Below are 21161 nucleotides of genomic sequence, written 5' to 3'. Positions count from 1 at the left end.
GGTCACGGCTTCACAGAAACGTGGATTCTGACTGTATTGAACACTGTGTGATGAAGTGTCACTGATCTGAAGCAAAAGGTTGTCTCATCACGTCAGCTGCAGCCTCTTACTATCAGAGTAAAGGCAGCTGTCTCTCATTGGGTCTTGGAATCTGACTTCCAGCTCCCAGATGGTGGCGATATGGCCGTTTCCCCCCCCAGTCTTCCCCCCATCTGATCAAAACCACCCAGTGCCTGAGAGCAACCCGATCTGCTGCTGGAGGTCCATGAAGGCAACGCAAGAGCTTCAAGCTGAAGAATGAAGGAGTTTTTGGGACTAAAACAGTAAAACGGAAAAGGCTGTATTGAAAGTGTAGGAACGATGTTTATTACTCCGCACTGTGACTGAAAATCATAACAACGTGCCTGCAGGCGAATAGCAGGCCGTAACCAGTGAGGTCATTCTACAGATGAACTGTGTCAACAAAATATGCCAATTAGACCCTTGTTAACAAGTGTGTCATAAATTCTTTCTCATTACTGAGCCGATTTGGCCCTAGGCTTTATAGCAATTATAGCAAATCTTTTTTTTTTTTTTTTTTTTTGCTTCCATATTTATTTTCCCAGGTCAGGCTGAGCGTGTTGCTCGGAAGGTCATCACAAAACTGTATAAGATGAGTACATTTGGCGGGGTTCTATATGAGGAGCTGCCTCTCGCCGCTATCTGATGCTGAGTCACAGAGTTTCGAGAAAATCACAGCCGACAGGGAGGTAATCATCTGTATTACAGTTTGTTGTTCTTCAAAGGCCCTCGTCCATTTTTAGCCGCGTCGTCTTTGGAGGTTATGAAGTCGTGCCGGGATTGGCTTTGAGGCTCCATAATTCTGTTTATAAAACCTGCCATTAGCCAATCAGGGGACAGAGAATGGGAAGCAGTAATTCACCCCTCTGCCTTCTCATACGCTCCGCAGGTTTTGAGCAGTGCAGTGATTCCTGGAGAGAGTTTGTGAGCGTGCGCGCAACAACCAACCAAAGTCAAACTGTGCATTTCACCATGGACTCTCATATGTCTGTAGAAGAAATGCCTCCACACGGTTGACAGCAGTTCTCACAAGTGGGTTCAAATAATATGTACAGTCGAAATCATTTTTTATGGTTTCATTAAGTTAGAACTGAGAACTGAATGCTGATTTTTTTTCCAGGTTGGGGTTGTTTTTTTTTTCTCTGGAGACTCACTCAGTCGTATGAGGAAAGCTGTGTTTTCTCCTGACATGACTTTGAACAAGGTGTGTTTGCTAAGGTTAGATTAATGGGTTACTTTGAATTGGCCTTGTGCCTGTGTGTGCATGGGTGTGTATGTGATCCCTGTTTTTTATTAATCAGAATCATAAATCCCAATGACCTGACAAGCACATTAAAGATAAACTCAGCAATGCTGGAAAGAGTCAAAACTCTACTGATGTCACTGTATATTTTTCATATTTATGACTTAACTGTGACTTTAATGTGTGAATTTGAATTCTATATATGAATTGAATAATGTTAAATGTTGTTTACGGTCGCTGTTCTGGGCAAGGATGTTGATTTGCTAGAGCGGCTGGAGGCGGTGTGTTTGCTGTTTACACAGCGACGTTTCAAGTGAAAATGGAAAACTTTTGTTGTGTTTTAGCCGTTGGTTCACACGACAACAGCAATCAGAGCCACTGAAAAGACAACTTGTTTACTTGATTAGCAAGACAATTCCTCATCCACATTTCAAGCATGTCTTTTTGGATGCAACGCTCCCAGTGCACCAAAAAACAATCCTCCATGGTGAAAATGTGGAAAAATTTCAGGTTTGCTGTGAGCTAAATTCCTCATCAAAGATTTCCACAGTTGAACACACAACTGTCAACAGAACTTTAAAGCAAAAACCTTGATTTCGTTGTGGGAGCATACATACACGTCTCTTTGATTTATTCATCCAGCAGACCCTGGTTCGGTTCCAGACTTGGAGCTCATTTTGGTTTTTCCAGGGCACAGTTGTTCTCCCACAGTTCATGCTGTGTCTACTGGAGAAATTTGAAATTTTTAGTGTGATTGAATGTATTTGTGTCGAGGCAGTGACCTCTCCAGGCCTTCTGTTATGTCTGTCAGCTCCAGCCTCTCATGATTGTAAGTTACATGACGATGAATTACATTAGCTTAGTAGTGTAGCACAAGTCAGACACATTTAGTTATGATTTAAAAGATTGAATCTTGTGTCAAAATCCCTTTCTGAAGTCAATATATTAAAAGTAGTCATAGTTTATGATACACAGCCTGCCTGTTTTGAAGTAGACTTTTATTAAGCCTGTTTTCATGGAGTCATAATTCCTCTCGTGCCTCAGAGCCTGGATTTCCATCCCCGTCTGCTCACATCTTCAGCAAACATGACATGTTGATTGGCTGACGATGACTGATGCTGGCTGTGCAGGAGTCTGGAGAAGGTTTGGGGTCAGAGTTGTTCTTCTTGTACATTGCGGAGAGCCAGCACGCTGCATTATCCATCACTTTGCTCCAGTCAGGCTTCAGAGGCTCCAATCGTGTTATTGCCAAGCTCTAGCCGCAAGTTATAGGAAGACAATAAATCTCATTGTGTTCTTTAACATTCTTTCCCCTGGGCTGCGAGCAGAAGGAGAGGTGGAAACTTCTCTGGTGTAGTTTGCACACTCCGACTCCCCGTGCATGATCAGGTGAAAAAGAAATTCTGATTTTGTATTTTTTTCCACATTAATTTTCCAATCCTTCACTGAGCGACAGAGAAATACTATGACTGAACATCTGTTTCGGATTTGACGCCACTTTGGAGAGAGAGAAGTTACATAGTTTACAGACACAGAGATTAAACAGGTGATCTGATTTACTTTAAAGTGAAAATCTCTCTGTGGCCTCAACTGCTAGATTCTGACTGTCTCGTCTCTGGAAAATATTATTTATGACATATCTTAAAATGATATTGATATTCATATTTTGTAACAGTGGCTGTATAGACTGCATGCTGCTGTAGTGGCTTACGGTCAGTGAAAAGGGGCAGGTTCATTTTTGAGTGTGGAAACTTTCTGTGTTTAGATTGCATGTTCTCCCAATGCATTGACGGGTTTTCTCCGTGCACTCCAGCTTCTGACCACTTACTAAAGTAGGGGTGTGAAACATAAGACCCATGGACCAAAATTGGCCCACAAGAGGCTCCAATCTGGCCCACCAAAACCACCAAGCAAACTATAAAACTTTCAAAGAAAACAGATTTTTCAAAGAAATATATTCTTAAGAGTAGCGGACACAAGACTGAGAGTTGAACTGAGACAGCGGTGATGCTGCCGTGCGTGCGTGCATGTCATTCTCTCCCTGGGTGATTACCTCCTTGGATGATCTACCTAACTTGTAGGGTCAAGGTCAAGGTCAAGGTTTATTTCTACAGCACATTTAAAATGCAGAAAACTCTGCCCAAAGTGCTGCACATGTTGATAACACCATAAAAAAAACAATAGAAAAATACAAAAGTTTAAAAACAATCACTTAAAAAAATGTCCAGCTCAGCTTGTGTTGAATGCCAGAGCAAACTTGTAATATGCAAATATAGAAGATGAGTGGATGAAGTCCTAGTGAATGGTTGGAGACAGATGGGTTCTTTTTTTTTTTATCAACATAAAAAATATTTTGAATGAAAACATCAAGAGTCTGAAAATGTCTGCAGCTTCTACAGTCTGAATCAGGACTAACACCCGCAGACAGCAGGACGCCAACACAGGATTTAGGATGTGAAGAGTGTTTGTTTCTTAAAAAGAGAAGTGTTCACACGGAAAAAATTCCACTTCTATTTTAACAATTTTCAGTTCAGCTTTTTGGCTTTGTGAACAGAACCATATCCAGTTTTTGGGCTCTGGAGAACTGAAATTGCCTTCTTGTTTTGGCTTTTATGTTGATGTGTAAGTGTGAAACAAAACAAAAAAAGAAACATTGCCAGTAACTTAGCCTGAAACAGGAATTCCTATGAATTTGTGGGAACTGTGTCTTGTTTCTTGCATTTATGACTCAAAAACAAAACCCTGCATTTGAACGTTGTTACGACCCAGGGTCGTTGGGAGGTCACAGGGAGTGGTCTGTTGTGCTCTGCTGCTGCTCCTGCCTCTCCCCTCTGCACAGGTGCTCCGAGTTACACTGATTGCTCTGTGGAGCAGTATAAAAGCCAGACCGTGCATGCGCTCGTGGTGGTCATTGTCTGGTGGTCGTTGCCTGTGGGTCGTCGTCGCTGCCTTGCTCCTCTGCTTGCTCCACCCGTTCCACCCGATGACGTCCTCCTGCAGGGTTCCATTCCTGCTTGTTGGCTGTGGGCTTCGGACCTCCTGATGGCCTCCTCCTGCGGCGTCCTGCTCCTGCTTGTTGGCTGTGGGCTCCTGACCTCCTGATGGCGTCCACCATGCACCTTTGTGTTTGGGCACTGGATCTTTTGTTTACTTTATTTCATTAAATCTTTCTTTTACGCACGTTACCCAGCCTCTGTCTCCCTCGTTTTGTTGCGGCTTTGAGCCGGCCGTAACTAGAGTTGCCAACCGTTCCTTGAAAAACGGAATCGTTCCGTATTTGGATGTAAAAGTGTGCGTTCCGTATTGAGCTGAAAAGGAACGCACTTTGTTCCGTATTTTTGTGAGAGTCAAAACGTGAGAAATGGAACTTGCGCTTTTTATGAAAACTTACGGTAAATTGTTCACCGGCTCTCTGACGTTCTGTGACCAATGAGCTGACAGAGATGGCTTGACAACACAGAATCACTCTTATCTCATTGGTCAAAAAAAGACTGTTCCTCGTAGGCTACGGCAGTTCATTGGCCAGTAGTCAGTTTGGTCACAGAGCGCATGGGAAGAAGGAAATCACAACATTAACGCAGCGCAGCATGGCTTCCATAGACACGTAAGTTTGTGCCGTTTCCATATCGGATATATCATGTTTAGTTCATTGATGTGTGTCTGCTGCTGCAGACTGTGGAGTGTTTTCAGTTTAGAAACGGAACCTTGTTGGTTTTTTTGTTCAGAAGTTTTTTCAGCTTTGATTTTGCACTTTTTTAGTTGAAAATAAAAAAAGAACATGTTAAAATCCAGAGGAGACAGCAGCTGTTTGATGTTATTTTGCACATTTAGCAATAAAAATAGAATAGAATAGAATAGAAGACTTTATCAATCTCACAGTGGAGAAACTTGCAGGTGTATCGGCTCATGGAACTCACAGCGGGGTGCAAAAGTAATGAATGGTGCAATAATTAACAAATGATAGTGCAAATCATACTAGGATTGATAATAGAAGCAAAAGACAATAAAGATTTAACTGTATGTACAACCTGAATCTTAAAATTATAACAGGATATATATATATATATATATATATATATATATATATATATATATATATATATATATATATATGTATATATATTAAATACAATATATACAATACAATATGCAATATATGATGCAATATATAATTATACAGTATGAGATATAATATGCACAATATGTTTTAGCGGAGTGAATGGATACAGCAGAGTGAATGGATGATAAAGTGTCGCTGAATTTCTTTAGGGGGGGTGCAGGATATTATAATGTCCAGGATTATTGCTCATATTCCACTCAGTAGAACTGTACAGTCTGGCAGCGGTGGGGATGAGAGGCCTGTGGTAGCTCCTTCCTGCACTGAGGGTCTCAGTCTCCTCTGAAGGAGCTGCTGAGCTGCTCTACCGTCCGGTGCAGTGGCTGAGAGCTGCTGTCCATGATGATGATGATACTTGAATGATAACTGTCTCACTGTAGGCCTCAAATACAAACAGATCAAGCTGATCATGAGTTATTGTAATCTTGCTACTGTAGGTGTAATGCAGTAGCCTAATGTGTTTTTATAGTCTGTAATAGGTATAACTGTGGCAAAATGCTGTTAGATATGCGTTTTTCACCCCCCAAAAACCCAGTTTTTTTCAGCTGCCCGTGAGAGGCGTTCCTTATTTCAATCTCTGGGAGTTGGCAACCCTAGCCGTAACAAACGTGGGGGCTCGTCCAATCAAGCGGCGGTGTGTTTGCTCACGTGTGGCAGACGTGGGAGTTTTCATCCGCGTTTTGTTTTGGTTGTGTTTCGGCTTGGTTTGTTGTTTGTATTGATTTGAAGTTTGAGCGCATCCGTGGAGCAATCCTTTGTTTTGTTTTTTGGTCTCTGGTCAGGATTGTGTCTGCGTGTCTGGCGGTCGGGGAGTCCCCCGTGACGTCATTGCCCTTGTTTGGGATTTGTTTGCGCTCTTGGGGAGACACGGCTGGGAATGCGTTTTGCTTCCGGGTTTGGCGGCGCTGTGAAGTCATCCGTGGTTTTTGGTCTGGTCTGTTTGGGAGACATTTTTGGTAAGTGTTACTTCTGATGTATAGCTTTTTGTTTTTGGTTGTAAAAGACGAGGATTATCCTTGTAGGCTTAAGGCTCCGTTCTCACAAGGAGAGCGTGCGCAGTGGGTGGTTTTAGGGACGGAGACAAGCTGCGGGTTGTAGCATCCCATTCCCTTTCCCCTTACATCGGCTCGGGGTGTGTGCAGGGCGTTTTCGCCGCTGCGAGCAACACGTAATTCCCACCGCCACGTCTCCAGAAGACTAGGGAGGAGTTAGCCTAGGTTTTTTTTTTTTGGTTTTGTTGATCAGATAGCGGATATCCTCGGCTTTGTTTGTTTTGGCTGTACATCAGGTTGTTATCACTTGAGCTTTGTGGTCTCCAGGTTGGTTTGTTGGGCCATGGATGACGTTGTGGAAACTTTTGTTGCGTCGCCAAGCATTGGTAATTTGGAGTTTTGTGATAAAAAGCAGATTTCTGCCATTGGGAGGCATTATCAGGTGGATGTTGGGGATTTGAGAAAAGGTGTGGATCAGGTTAGAGGAATTTTGAGAGCTGCTCTGATGGAGAAAGGCGTGTTGAAGGAGGAGCAAATCGTGGATCCACCTGGGGCATCAGCGGGTGCCATGTTAACTTTTGAACAGCAGAAGGAGTTGTTGCTGTTACGGGCACAAGCTGACGAGCAAAGAGGTCGTTTGGAAATTGAAAAACTGAGGCTTGAAAATGAGAGGCAAAGAATGGAGCTAATCCGTGACGGCAGATTGGAGGGTGACATGCGTCCACAGGGACTGCGTGGAAGTCAATCAGATGATCTGAGTGATCTGCGGCTGGTTCCACGGTTTAATGAGGAGGACCCTGAGAGTTTCTTTTCTCTATTCGAGCGTGTCGCAGAGGCTAGGAATTGGTCGGATTCGACTCGGGTGCTTTTTTTGCAGTGTGTGCTGGTTGGGAAAGCACAGCAGGCATGCTCTGTTTTGAGTGGTGTTGACGGCGCCCGGTACTCGGTGGTTAAAGCTGCGGTTCTAAAAGCTTACGAACTGGTTCCCGAGGCGTACAGACAACGTTTTCGTGGTACGAAACGGGGTGATAAGTCACACTTGGAGTTTATGCGCGTCTTGGTGTCGAATTTTGATTGCTGGTGCTCTTCAGCAGGTGTGAAAACCAAGGAGGATCTGCGTGAGCTTATTTTGTTGGAACAATTCAAGAATTCAGTGTCTGAGCAGATTGCCGTTTATGTCGGTGAGCGTGGAGCTACGTCTGTGGCAGAGGCTGCTGCTCTCGCGGATGATTACCATCTTATTCACTTGGGCAAAACGTGCGATTTTGGCTACCGTGACAAGTTTAAAAGGTCAGATGGAGTGGAGTTTACGTCTGGTCGTGTTCGTGACTCTGATCAGATCTGCAACTATTGTCACAAGTGTGGACACTGGAAGAAGGATTGTTTGGCACTGAAGTCTCGTTTGAAATCTGCATCTTCTAAGCCTGTGATGTGTGCTGCATCGGCTGTTGGTCCTGGTTTTTCGGAGGCTACTACTGGGGTTGCTCCAGAGTTGAAATCTTACATGCCGTTCATTACTGAGGGCTTTGTCTCTCTTGTGGGCAGTCGTGAGCGTGTGCGTGTGAAGATCTTGCGTGACACTGGCTCGGTTGATTCCTTCATTGTAGCTTCTGTGTTACCATTTTCTGAAAAAACCTCTCTCGGCACATGTGTGCCTATGGTGGGTATGGGCATGAGTGTTTTGAGGGTTCCGCAACATAAAATGATGCTTGACTGTGATTTCTTTCAAGGTGAAGTCTCCATTGGTGTTCGTCCAGCATTACCAGTGGATGGAGTAGCTCTGATTTTGGGGAATGATATTGCCGGTAGCAGGGTGTGGGCCGGTATTCCCCCTCCAGTCAAAGTAATCAGTGAACCAGGCGAATGCACTCATGAAGATGAAGTTCAGATGCCTGAAATCCTTGGGGCTTGTGTGGTTACTCGGTCAAAGAAGAATGTCAACATGGTCGGAGATGATGATTCTGCTCATGATTTTGCACTGCCTGTTGCTCCGTGGTCCATTTCTCGCAGTGAGCTTGTGAAGGAGCAGGAGGCGGATGGCACCTTGAAGGAGCTCTTGGATCAGGTCGGCTCTCCTTCTGAGGTTAGAAGCCGTTCTCATTGTTACCTTTTGCACGAGGGCGTGCTTATGAGAAAATGGACACCTCAGTTTGAAGGTTTTGTTGGAGAACCTGTTTACCAAGTTGTTGTGCCAGTGCAATTTCGTCAGATTGTCTTGCAGATTTCTCATGACCAGTGTGGCCATCTGGGCATCAGGAAAACGTATGACAGAGTTCTGAGGTATTTCTTTTGGCCTCGACTGAAGAAGGATGTCTCTGCATACTGTAAGTCCTGCCATACATGCCAGATGACGAGTAAACCAAACCAGATTCTCAAGCCTGTGCCTCTCAGTCCGATTCCACCTATTAGTCAGCCTTTTGAGCATCTGCTGATCGACTGTGTTGGCCCTTTGCCACTGTCTAGGTCAGGTGCTAGCTTCCTGCTGACGGTGGTGGAAAAGTGCTCTGATCTGGATTGTTTGAGCTCTACTCTGGAGCGTGGAGCTAAAACTCGGCTTTGTTCTGTCGACTTGCTGAAACCGTTCTTCTCTCCAGACACCGGACTGCAATGGGGGGAAAGCCCGTCAGATGCTCATCCTCAGTGTGTGGCTTCGGCTCCAGTGGTGGCAGAGCTGGGGGCCGGAGATCCGCCTGAGTCGGATGAAGCGGTGGTGTCTGGACGATTGAGGAACAGTGGGTTATTGCGGCAGTTGGACATGGCTTTGGCTTATGTGTGTCTGCGTAAATGCGCTCAGGTTGTTGGTTGGATTGAGGATTTCCTGTGTCTGTTTGGTGTTGTTTCATCATGTAACACCTTGACTAAATACGACAGTGATGTCGGTGATTCGCCACCAATTAGGCAGAGGTTCTGGTGGTGGTCCGGTGGTCGTGTCCGCGGACCTTGACCTGCTCACCTTCCTCGGCAACCTGCAGTCGCCAAACCGGCGGCTGATGTGATGGGCCTTTTCCTCCAATCCTACACGTTGGAGATCAGACACATAAAAGGCCGTGACAATGTCGCTGACGCATTGTCTAGGTCCCCTCTACGTGACAAGGTGGGTTGATGAACACTCGTAAGTCCTACTACTCAACCCAAGAACTGTTTAGTATGTTTTTTTCCCACTGGTTTTTTTTTTATAGGTTCTTGGGACTGGGTTAGTTAGGGCCCCTACTCGGGTCCCTTTTTTGTAGGGGGGGGGTGTTACGACCCAGGGTCGTTGGGAGGTCACAGGGAGTGGTCTGTTGTGCTCTGCTGCTGCTCCTGCCTCTCCCCTCTGCACAGGTGCTCCGAGTTACACTGATTGCTCTGTGGAGCAGTATAAAAGCCAGACCGTGCATGCGCTCGTGGTGGTCATTGTCTGGTGGTCGTTGCCTGTGGGTCGTCGTCGCTGCCTTGCTCCTCTGCTTGCTCCACCCGTTCCACCCGATGACGTCCTCCTGCAGGGTTCCATTCCTGCTTGTTGGCTGTGGGCTTCGGACCTCCTGATGGCCTCCTCCTGCGGCGTCCTGCTCCTGCTTGTTGGCTGTGGGCTCCTGACCTCCTGATGGCGTCCACCATGCACCTTTGTGTTTGGGCACTGGATCTTTTGTTTACTTTATTTCATTAAATCTTTCTTTTACGCACGTTACCCAGCCTCTGTCTCCCTCGTTTTGTTGCGGCTTTGAGCCGGCCGTAACAACGTCCGGAAAGATGTTTTTGAAGGACCTTCCACGGTGATCCACCAAACGTTTTTAAGGCTCCATTAGGGGTTGACTCCTATTTGTTTTCTATCACTTGCCGTATTAATTCACACCCAGCTCTCCAGCTGTTTTGAATTACACTTTGATTGCACTGCTTTTGATTGACTGCTATTTTAACTGTGCTGTCTTTAAATCAGCTTAATGTTTGCTTTTATTTCCTTCCATTTTCTGAAAGCTCTCACCAGCTTTTTGTGGTCTTCGACTGATTCATGGCTTAGCATGTTGAGCAAAAAAGATGCTATAATTAAATTGATTTAAACATAGAGAGCGCCTCAATTCTTGCATTTGTTGGCGGCGGTTGAAAAATCCATCAAACCTCTCGCTGCGGCTTGAATCTCAAATTCTAAAATTATCCTCTTTGATTTCTTTCGCTGTTTGTATGATCTCAGAGGGTCCAGTCACACAGATTTGTGTCACCAAAGGCGTAAAATCAACATGACCATTGTTTTCCTGTGGCGTAGCACACATGGCGAACATTTCCCTCTTGCAGCATGTCTTACGGTTTCCTGGGGTTTGCCTTTGGTCAATGCTGTCAGCCGCCCAGACACACTCAACCATCTGCCGTTGGTTCTTTTTAGAGTAAAACTGAGGGATTCAGCCTCAAAATAGCTTCATGATATGTTAATATCATGTTTCCTGGAACTGATAAAAAAAAAAGGAGTTGTAAGCGTGTGTAAAATCACTAGACAAGAAAACTGTGGAAACAAAAACAGTATCAATTTCCTTTAAAGTAAAGCTTCAGCGAGGCCTCGGGGGTATCTGCACCTTTAAGCCTTCAGACTGAAATGACAAGAAGCAGGTGGGTCGACCTGCTTTCTACCTCTGGGATCGTCACACTCCTGTTCGCCCTGTGAGTCAAGACGTCTAGCCTTCTTCACCCTTTGGGCTACACACATACACACACTCACACACTCATATGTAGCATACACTACACATACTTAGCCTGTTAACACGGCTGAAAAGAAACAGCCGGGGGCGACCAGGACTGTGTTAGTCATAGATTACCGATACTCCATAAAGCTAATTTCCATCGCAAGATGTTGGAAGTCCAGCTGGATCTGAGCAACACTGGCAGCTGCAGCAGTAAGGAGGTGACTGTATGGAAATAAATACTCCATATATAAATACCTGCTTTACCCAGGCTCTGTTTGCAGAGGGTTAGGTCCAGTCGTTCACAGGACTCTCACAGAGGCAGAACCATCGGAGACAGAAATTCGCAGCCAGTTTAGAGTCACAGTGTGTTTTTAGGCTGTGGGAGAAGCACAGGCACACAAGCAGAGGGAGAACATGCAAACTCCACAGGGGAAGGTCAGGTCAGAAATGACTTCCCCCAGAGGCAAATTACAACATGTTACAGGTGGAGTCTTTTATGTGTGTATAAATGAGGTGTTATATTTGGGATAAATTAAATTCTTCTCCTAATCCATATAATGTTAAAGACTCTACGAGGTAGTTGTATGTGTTCCTTTTTAAAAAGCCTTGAAGAAAGCTTTCCTTCTGCTAGCAGTTGTTTAATTATAAATATCTTATAACTTCACACCGGCAAGGAAAACTATAGCAGAGTTGTTTTCTTGTGCAAGTCATTGGAATTGTAAAACAGATAAAGAAAACTTTAAAATAACAAAGACCTCAAGCAGTAGTTTATGGAAAACCTCTCCTGTCTCAGCCTGAGACAGCATGTCTGCAGCCTCCCAAGGTGTTGTGGTGCAGCAAGGTGTCTGTAGAGCACAAAGATTTATCCTGGTTTCATGAGAGGAGGCTTTTTACACTGCTTTAAGAAATGAAACCCATGACAATAACATGTTGTTCAGAAATATTTTTATTCTATTTCTTGTTGCATTAGATGACTTTTTCCAATCCCTGTTAAAGCGTTCAAAAGACCCGAGCTTTACACACATTAGCACTGCAATTCTCACCAAGTTCTGTTCCATAAGCTGTGTTTCATGAGGTTATGTTGCTATATATAATACCCCTGAATTACCTTTGACTGTGTTATACGGCCCAATAAACGCTTCCCCTCTGTGAATGACGACGTGCCGCTGGCTGCCGGGCAGTCAGAAGCAGAACGGTGAGAAGTGGCAGGCAGAGGAAGGTGACAAGGGTGATGAGGGTGTGCGACCTCCGGAGGAAAGCCGGTGTGTTTACCCAAGTGATATTTTAATTTGGGCTTTGAGCTCTCGTCTGTTTTTTCTCTCCTGATCCGTTCGGTGTGGAAAAGCTTTTTTCACCTGCTGCAATTGGGCCCGGGACCTTAAGACAACATTGACTTTGGCATGAGGGCAGCGACTTGGGAAATGACGAGACTCTTAAAGAAGTCGTCGTCCCCCCCCCCCCCCCCCCCCCCCCCCCCCGCCCCCATCTGCCTGCACGCTGATGAAAATCAGAACATTCACAACGACCGGGCGCACCGCCTCGTGTCCACTGACGTGTCTGCGCGCCGCACTGAGGAGGTCAGAGGCTGCGGTGGAGGTCAGAGCTAATGCTGGAGCCGCCGCCTGTGGAAGTCAAACAAACGTCAAAAAGAAATGCCTCCAAGAGGGTTCACTGTAGGAATTAACATACTGCAAAGAAAGAAAGAAATGATTTTGTTTCCCTCACGAGCAGAACACAGTAGTTACTGTTAAATCTCTGGAGCATTCTGGGGGTTTTTTTGTGCCTTGCTCATGAGCTGACAGTTGTGGCAGTAGTCGTTTTATCCCAGATATTTTTTGAACGTCTACAAAAGTATAAATGGTTGAAAAAGTGAAGGAAGAAAAATGGACGAGTGCAACTTTTTGACGTGAAAAAGAATTCAGTCTGACCACATTAGTTGGTGGGGAAAAAAATTCTTTGGAATTCAACATTTGCTCAGTTTTGAGGGAATTTTTATGAAAAAAGATTTATTTCACAGCTCAGTGACTGATTTTTTAAATTCCCTGCTGTGACGTGCACAACCCTGTGAAAGATTTGTTCCAAAACATTTGAGCCACAGTTAAAAAATCAAATTGATCTCAGTTTATTTATAAAAGTAACTATAGGGAAACCTTGAAATGGAACATTTCAGACCATTAAATAAACCCTACTGTGACAGGTTTCTGTGCTGAAATACACATTAAATGACTTTATTTTACTCATAAATGTGTTTCTTCTTGTTAACTTTGTGGTATTACTGTAATTGTTAATAGTGAAGAAAATATTAAGAGCCTACAATGTTCCAGTCAGAACCAGTTTAGATTAAATTATCATCCCATGAAAATATCCGCAGCACTGTTAGTGTCGGGAAATGATTAATGAAATTGCTGATAAAGCCTTCAATCATCATTTTTAGACAAGATAATACTAATAAACATAACTCGTGCAGAGCAGAGGCAGATAAAGCTTTGCTGGAAGATATAAGAAGCATCATTAAAAACTCCTCCAGCCACAGTAAACAGAAGCGGCTCCAGGTCCTGATGCATTAATCTGCAGATTACACAGCAAGTTAATCTGGATCAGTTGGTCTCTCAGGTCTTGCGCTGTCAGTGTTTAGTGCAAAAGAATCGAATATTAATGAATCTAAATTCTTTTCAGAAAATTTCAATCGTTTGAAATGTTATGACACTGATGAATTCTAAAAGGGAGAATTTATTCCCAGTTCAATGTTTCATGAAGGATGATGAGTCTGATTTTAGAGGGAAATACGGATTTCAAAATTCAACTACTTTAAAAACATGTAAACTCAGGATTTGAAAATATTAAGAGCCTACACTGTTCCAGTCAGAACCAGTTTAGAATAAATTATCATCCCATGAAAATATCCGCAGCACTGATATTGTCGGGAAATGATGAATCAAATTGCTGTTAAAGCCTTCAATCATCAGATTTAGACAAGATAATACTAATAAACATAACTAATAAATAATTAATAAGCATAGCTCAAACAGTAAGTAAATGCGTGTTTAATAGATTAGCAGTTTGTTCACAGGAAGTTGAGGGTTACAGCAGAAAATAAAGTGACACTAAACTACTGCTCAACCACATAAGCAATGCCTGAAAATTTTTAAAATATGCTAAAACTGCTTAAATAAATACATACATGTGAATATTTTTGTCCGGTTTAGAAATCGCCAAGAAAATGGATGAATCCTGAAGCACATTTGTGTCCAACAAAGTGAAATATGGCAAGACACCAATTTAAAATCAGTCTCATACAGTTCAATAGCAGTTGATAGGAAAGATTTTCTCCTTTGTTCGGTTCTGAATCCCGGAACAAGTAGTCACAGTGGAAGATTAATCGCTATTTACTTCAGATCTGTAAGCCATCTGCGCCAGTTTGTCCATTTATACACCTATTGTTTGTAACAGTATTCTGCTTAATTCCTTTTTAATTGGAGCCAACATGCATCTGTTGGATGAATAACTTCCCAGCCACCTATGTCAATAATAAATATGCTTATTTTGCAATTGGCTTTTAGATTTCCTGTTATTGGATGATGGAAGACATACTGTACACCAAGACGTATTGACAATTTAACAACCTATTTTGTCAACACTGGAAGCCGAAAGCAACGGTCAGCAAAATCAGTTAAAAGCTGTTTGACATTGGCAGAAAAGATCTGGTAAATTTTACATTGACACGACCAGTAAATGTGAGTCCCTGGCAGATATAACCCCATTTAAAAATAAAAGGAACAAGATGTCCGACAGTAATATATTTATTCCCAATAAATTCTGCTATGATAAGAAGAAAAATCGTACTTTTCATGCTGGGTTTAGTTTCTGGGTGAATACTTGCTTTCTCAGCGGGTGATAGTTGTATCCCCGGTTTGATTGACATTTGCAATAAAATAGTAAATGTTTAGTGTTAGCTGAGGGAACAGTTTTCATCCAGTGCAAAGCACATCATAAAACCTACATTTAAAGCATGTTTTGTGCGATCAGAGATGAAACCTCTAGCTGTATCGACGGTGGACCTGCTGCCGCTCCTCATTCAACATCCAGAGTTATCAGTCAAGGGATGATCAGAGGTGGATCAAAGAGACGATCCCCATCACACACCAAAAGATCATCTTACAAAGACCGCCCTTTACATGACTGGAATTCCCTTCTTAACCACATGCCGACACCTGAACCTGATCCATTAGCCAAAGAAAACCCACAAGATGTTTGAAAAACCTGTAAATGGACTTTTGACCTTGGAATTGAAGCTCACGGGGGAAAAAAAGCATGTTAACCACAGCGACCGGCGTACATCAGATATTTAGAGTAAGAAAAAGCTTTTTTAAGCCTTTTCTAAAACATGAAAAAGTCATTGAAATGTAAGGAGCACTTGCGTTTGACAGGCAGGTGATGGAAAGTGACAAAGAAATGGATTTCCATTATCGGAGGATATCTGACTATCTGTCCCGTCACTTCTGTACGTACATCAGTCAGAGCAGCAGTGACAGCAGCCCAGCGGAGATGTGGATCGTCTCGCCATCTCTTAATTTTTTTTTATTTGATTATGTGATATCTTGATGACATTTCATCTGGAAAGTGCCACTAGAGGGAAATGTCAGACGGAGCAGAATCGATGGGGCTCGTTTTCTCAGGGCACGATTGTGCTCGAGCATGGTGAACAAAGTGGTGAGATACGTGTTCGCACAGGTCAGTACTCCACATCCAAGGCTGGAATTCACCTGTTAAGTGTTTCTGAGAGTTTTGCCTTACATGTGATATCTGGTATTTCCATTTTGTGTTGGTTAGGACGATTTTTGACGCTGACGTCGTATGAAGTTAAGATGCCCAGTTACTCATTGAGATAGCCCATATCAACTCATACTTACTTTCACCTTTAGATTTTTATACTTAATTGTTGCTGCTTGTGCACTGACAAACTATCCAATCAGTGCTCCGCACTGACTTCTATTCATATTTTAAAATATTGGACCATTTTTTCGTCTCCTGGAAAACTATAATTTATCTAGATATGGCTGGTCTGTTTCTGTTTGCAGATGATTTTTTTCGTCTGTGGTCAAAGTACAGAGCATGAGGACATCAGCCCGAAGAGGTGAAGAGCTGCACTGGAAAGAAAAGGAATGAAGGTCAATAGAGACCAAACAGACTACTTGTATGTGAACGAGAGGTAGGTCGATGAAAAGGTGAAGACGTGAAGAAGCGAGACAGAGGACGCCAGGACTGAGAGGGTGGAGACAAGTGCAAATTGAAAGGAAGACCTTCAGGACAGTAGTAACACGAGTTGTTTTGGAGACAGTGGTTCTATCTCAAAGGGAGGAGGCCGAGGTGGGAAAAAAATTACAATATGAGATGGACAGGATTTTGTCCAAGTTTGGGTTGGGACTGTTGGGAGAACAGAACATGGAGGTGATTTGTCCAAAAGCAGTAGATAAGGAGGGTCCTCTGAAAAAAGCGGCTGACGGATCCATGGTGGTGGTAGATACAGTTAAGTTTCTGAATATGCAATACTATACTAATAAAAACAGTGTTTTCTTTATCTTTTATGTGGAAGAAATGCAGTTAAAGGCAGTTGTTTGTGCGGTTTCTCCTGTTTGTTATTGCTTTAATACTGCTGGACGTGGAGACAAACGTGTGGTCAGCGTGATTCTGCCACTCACGCCAAACCACAGCGGACAGGGTGATGAGTATCAGTGTGTAGCGGCTCCTTTCCCCGCTGAGAGCAGAGATTGAAGCTAAAGTGAAGCTCCAAACAGAGACTAATCGTCCTCCCTCTGTTTACAGCACCCCAGGGTGAGCTTTAATGAGCCTCACAGTGATATGACTAAACATCCCGCGGCCTTCATCCGTCAGGAGAGCGGCAGGCCCGAGGCGTCTGACGCCCGCCTGAGCTGCAGAAGAAGCAGAGTATCCCTCCTCCTGTCCTTTCAGATGACTTTGCTGTCTCCTTCTCAAAGTGGAATAGGAAATGTCACAAAGTCTGGCGTGCATGCCTGCAAATGTCAGCGATACTGCAGCCCGCCGCACATGGATCTGCAAAAGGCTGGAGTCAGATTAAAGGAGAATCCACAACAACTTTGTACAAAATAACCCATGCAAGTGTTTCTACATGGGTGCTGACATTTCTGGCTGTCTGAAGGCCCGTCTGGCTTCCACATCATATCGGAGCGAAGACGAACAGAAACTCTGCGAGACCTTTTGTTCTTTATTCAAATATGGCAACACAAACTCCATTGTATTGTCTCTTTGTGGCAGTTGGATTTACTTATTTCATTTCTTTATCTACTCTAATGGACCTTCAACTGTTTCAGCTGTTTTTAACTGCGACAATGGGCTTTTTTTTTTTTTTTAGCTTCAACCTACGTTGCAGAATTAATTTCATTACAGAAAATATTCAACTGTAATTGAAGAATTCTGATTAACATTCGTTACACCTGCAACAAATTTTGTTCTGAAATGAGCTTTGGTGTAACCTTGATTCTAAAAATAACCATAGCAAACTGTGTCTGAAAACCTACCAATCTCCAGTGCCTTACAAAGCATTGGACTCGGATATTGCACTGTTGCAATGTCTTCTATCAACTTGTTTATTCATTTTATTCTGGAGCTCAAAAAAGTGAAATGCATTTCTTCTGTAAAGTTCTAATTTTGAGAGAATAGCTAACCACAAACCAATCCTGGGAATTCCAGTAATGAATGCCTTTTTGATGTTCTCTCAGATAGATGCAATTCATTTTGAGATCTAATGTCTTAAAACCCTTTGTTTATATTGAAAGATGCACAAGAGTAATGCTGTTAACAGTCAGATTTTGAGATCCGACGCCGGCACCCTAAATAAAGTACACAAAGTCCCGTTGGTGTTTTCTGCTGAAGTAAGTTGCCTGTCCTTGCTGTCTGCCGTCACAGTCAGTGTCCCTGGCTCAAGGCTAATTCATGCACGGTTTGGGAGGGGGTGGAGCGTTGAGGTGTGACGGCCCCCTCCAAGGTGAGCCCACCTGAGTGAAGAGGACGAAGCGCGGACTGTGGAGAGGGTGGCCTCATCAGAGCGCTGATGAATATGGATGCTTTCAGGCTGCAGAAGCTTCGGCCCCGCTGCTACAAAAACACTCCGATCCTGAAGAGTGCAGCTAATGGACACGCTGCACAATGTCTGCTGGGAGCCTGTAAAAACACAATTGGGTGGATTAGGCCTGAAGCACATTTGGTTTATTGGATGCTTTTTGTGTGTTCTCCAATACAGACACCTCTAAAAAAAAAAAAAATAATAGAAACATTAAAATGTGTTTTTACTGCACTGAATTCATTGCCATCTTTTCAGTTATAATTCTGCTACATAATCACTTTTGGTCAATATGTGCAACTGCTTTGAATTTTTTTTTTAGCATTGGCTCAATATTCTTTTTTTTTTTTTTTTTTTTACTTAATCTGCAAAATAATTACCTAGTTGCTAAAAACAAAAGTTGATTTACATTTTTTATTGTTGGAGGCAGATTTTTTTTTAACACTATCTGAATGAGATGACTAGATAACTTCAAAGCCAGCATTCAAATGGGAATTACTTATGAATCAGCATCTCCATTTCAGTGTTATGGAGCCATCATCTCCAGTCGGTCTGTCGTCAGCGGTGTGTTCTGCAGCTCCCTCTCACAGGGGTCAGTACAGAGCGTCACTGTAATTCATCCTGTAGACTTGGCTGGATTTTTAAGCCAGATTTGAACCCGGTGTCAGGGAGCGCTGACAGAGGACCCAAACGAACAAGCAGGTTCAAACAAAGCCATGTTTATTTCTTTCAAAAGGAAACAGGAAAAAGAAAAAAGAAAAAAAAAACTCAGCAGGACAAAGGCACGGAAACAATGCTGGCGGACCGACAAAGACATGGAGATAGACTGAGGCTTCGTTTGCACGACGTTCTCTAAAGAAAACGGAGAACTGTGGTTGTGTTTTGGGTTTTTGTTTAGCAGACAACAGTGTTCAAAACTAGTGAAAGGATTATTTTGATAACAGCATAACCAACCCCTGTCTATAGAAGAATATTCAATCAGTTTCATACTGACAGTTCATTCCATTTGAATTCTAATTTAAAACTATAGCTGTCCATAAACCCATTTAACCACTGTATAAGTGTGTGGTTTTATCAGCACTGTCAGGCGTGTTTATCGCTGGGTTCAGGTTGTTATTACTGAGCCGCGTATCAGTGGTATTATTACTGCATAATGGGGGTTGTGGTATATTGTTTTATGCATACATCCATATAACATTTCCCTCCATCCATTCTGGTCATTACAGCGCTGTGGTTAAGCCACAGAGGCGCAACAAAGGTAGTGGGAATATGTCTGAGCTGAAGTCTTCATCAAATTGAAGTTTCCATTTTCCTTCCCTGTGAAATCCCTAAAGCAGCGCCACGGTGGATCCATTTCACACCTGGAAATAGTTTCCCCAGTGCGTGGGTTCACCATCGGCTTACAGGCAGGCGGAGGAGGCACGGGACGTTTAAGCCCCCATCAAATGATAGCTTTGTAATTTCACAGCAAACGGACGCGTCAGGCCAGCCTCGGCCTCGATATTCTTTTAATTTTATCTCCCCAGCTGCCTCTCACTTCTTGTCTTCCCTGACGTCCCCCCCCACCCCCGAAAGACGCTGGCCCCTATCTCACTCTGTTACTCGGGGCCAGCGCTATCTGTGACAGCTCTGAACTCTATTAGCCGTGATTGGTTACAGTTCACAGCCATGAAATGATTCTTGGAACAGAAACACGGAAATCTAAACAAGCAGCGTTAGCTGCAGCATGAAAGCTGCATATCTGTGCATATATGGTATGTGGCAGGTAAAGCAATCTGAGGGTGTCCCTTCAAACCCTGAAGGGAACATCTGCGCTGTCTCAGACCTGCCTGTCCACGCTCCTCTTTGTAAATCTGGCCTGGAGTGAAGAAATGGAGGCGAATCGCCCCATCCACAGCAAAATAAGAGTCACTTTGGGGTTCTCTCTGGAGGTGTTGCTTACAGAGCTGTAAACTCCTCTTGTGTGGCTTGTTTGAAACATTGTCGGGATGTTTGGGACTCAGAGAAAAAGTTGACAGTGGGAATTTATTCTGTCAGGTGGCAATGACTCAGAGATTTCCCAACTGGAGCCAAAAATGAAAAAAGAAAAGAAAACACGTAATGAACTTCACAGCATGAAATGAAAGGTAAAACAGTCATTACACTCAACTCGATGTTTGTTTAGACTGAGTGCAAAACAAATCAGGAGAAGAGGACAATGGAAGCTTTTTATAAACAGCAGTGTGTCGGGATTAGCAGCTACGTATGGCACTAACACACTTGTGATTGATTACTATTATGAAATCAGTGGCACTTCTACAAATACTGAAGCTGTGTTGAGCTCATGTGGTAAAAGCAGCTTGTCCTTGCGTGGCAGCAGCTGCCACTGAAGCGTGACTGCTGAATATCTGGATGCATGAATGAAAGAAAAAACTGGGTAAAGCAGCACTTTCAGAGTACCATAAACACTGTAAATACACTCTGAAGTTGTCCGTCCATTGACAATTTTTTTATGACTGAGTCGCGCAATTTTTCTTGCGTCCACATTGTTTCCAGTTCGAAGTTCAATCATTTTGCATTTCACTTATTTTGAACTAAATTATTTCTCAATCATACAAAGAACTCCATTTATCTTCGTGCTACTGTTTCATATTGTTCTCCTGGCCTCTGATGAGAGTTTGCATTTGATGTGATCCACTCACAGCTAGAAGAGTTCAGACTTATTTTGAAAGCAGACACGACTCAGGTCGTGCTGTTCTTCAACAGAAAGAAATCTTTTTACTTCATCCTGCATCGTGACCTCAGAATTAAAGCTCCTCCATTGAGCTTGTATCCTTGATTGATGAAAAGTTGACATAAGCTCATGTTAATCATCTTTTGAAGAAGCTGAGGCTAAAATGAAGTTTCTCCTTCATGAATAAATCATGTTTTTCTATTGCTGGGAAATGGCTCGTTGCTGCCATTTTCCACCTTCTTTTAGATGATGGTGATATTTTTTAAGCTGAATTTCTGACATTCT

Source organism: Salarias fasciatus, chromosome 1 (genome assembly GCF_902148845.1).
Source record: "Salarias fasciatus chromosome 1, fSalaFa1.1, whole genome shotgun sequence".
In the NCBI taxonomy this organism is placed as follows: Eukaryota; Metazoa; Chordata; class Actinopteri; order Blenniiformes; family Blenniidae; genus Salarias; species Salarias fasciatus.
This window is presented reverse-complemented; position numbering follows the sequence as displayed.